The following is a 1,966-nucleotide window of genomic DNA, read 5'->3' on the forward strand; positions in this document are numbered from 1 at the left end:
AGGAATGATTAAGGTTGATTTGTGGGTGAAACCACGTGATAGTGAGTATGGCATTGATTATGTATAACGATGGTTGATTGGAAATAGTATTGTTGGAAATTGGGATGAGGAAGGATGTATGACATGTTGATGTGTTTGTAATTTAGCCATTTGTTTGAAATGGGTAAAAATGGTTATATGGCAGTTTTGTGAATCGTGGTAAAGTGTTAATGTATGAGTTGAGGAGCCTTGATGTTGATTTTGGTATATTTTGATTGATTTCAAAAAGGGTTGAAACTAGCATGTTTTGGTTGATTTTGAAAAGGGTTGAAAATGGCTTGTTTTGAAAAGGGCACCTTGTGGTTTTGTTTGAAAACATAGTTTTTAGGCATACTTTGATGGGACATAACTTGGACTTTGGATCCCCGTTTTGTGCCAAACTTATTTAGAAGTGAAATTGGATCCGGGATGTCCATGCCGTTCGAAGAACAGGCGAAAAACGATTTAAAATAAGAAAGTTATGTCCGTCGGAAGATTGGGGGTTGAATCTGTGAATTCTGCAGCTTTTAACTTAGAAAATTTTTAGCAGAATGACCCTCCACGCGTAAGCGCACTTGGCGCATACGCGTTGTTTTTCAAGAAGGCACCATCCACGCGTGCGCGTGGTGTGCGTGTGCGCGTCAATGCGCTGCACCCAATGCCCAGCCATTTTTCCGAGAGTTGTGCTAGAGTTGTGCCAGTTTTGTGCTTGGGGTGCAAATGCACCAACGCGTACGCGTGGCTGACGCGTACGCATCGTCTGGCTGTGTTTCAATCCACGTGTCCGCGTGTGTGACGCATACGCGTCAATGAGCTTTGTGGCCATCTACGCGTGCGCGTGGAGTACGCGTGCGCGTGGCTCTGTTTTCATCCCAAAGTTGATTTTTGAGTTTTAAAAACTAAATCTCATATTTCTAAGCCTCCGATCTCACCCCTTATGTATTAAATCATTATGATATGCCTAGCAAAGAGGAAGGAGCTAGGGGATGTGGTAACTTGCGAATGAAGCAAGGGGAGAAGTTGTGATCAATGATGATCAAAGATGATTATGTGAGATATGGAGGATGACGGTAGAAGTACCGTGTATGCCATGCGCCGAAGGGCTATATTTATTGATAAATGGCTGGTTCTTGATTGAACCATGAGCCGGATGGCTGAGTTATTGCCGGGTTACGGCAAAGCCATTATTGATTATGGCTGAGTATAAATGCATATATGATTAATGAATGAATGTGTTAAATAGATAATAATGGAAAATGTTGAAATGTGATGTGTAACCCCGGGTAGTAGGCAGTGGCGTTGTCCACTTGCTCCGGGTATGAGACGGAAAAGGATGTTTATGATAAATGAGTTTAATTATGGAGTTTTGAATGAATGTATTTTTGATACCTGGGTAGTAGTAAGGGTTGTGGTTCGTCCCACTTGCTCCAGGTTAACGTTTGAGATTTGATAACAATGATGATTGCTTTTAAACTAAATGAATGTATGTTTTGAGATCCTGGGCAGTAGCAAGGGTTGTGGTTCGTCCCACTTGCTTCAGGTAAGAGATTTTGACGCCTGGGTAATAGCGACAGTAATGGTGAATCCACTCGCTCCAGGTTGAGCTTTTAAACACCCGCCTGGGTAGTAGCCGCAATAGTGGTTATTCCACTGGCTCTAGGTTGAACGGGTAGTAGCAAAGGGATTATAGCTCAAACCTACTTGCTCCGCAAGGGGTGTTTCTATCCAATGGTTAGCTACCAGGACATGTCGGGTTGGCCTTATAACCGACAGATGATATCATCAGTCATAGGGCAGGCATACATCATTTGCATATGTTTGAATTGTTTGGGTTTGCTTATTTGTTTTGGATTTCTACATCATATATGCTATGTTACCTGATTATGTGCTACTTGTTCTACTTGTACCTTATTTGTGTATTACTTGCCTGTATTGCTTGTGTTTGTAC

The sequence above is a fragment of the Arachis stenosperma genome, chromosome 4 (genome assembly GCF_014773155.1).
Source record: "Arachis stenosperma cultivar V10309 chromosome 4, arast.V10309.gnm1.PFL2, whole genome shotgun sequence".
NCBI lineage: Eukaryota > Viridiplantae > Streptophyta > Magnoliopsida > Fabales > Fabaceae > Arachis > Arachis stenosperma.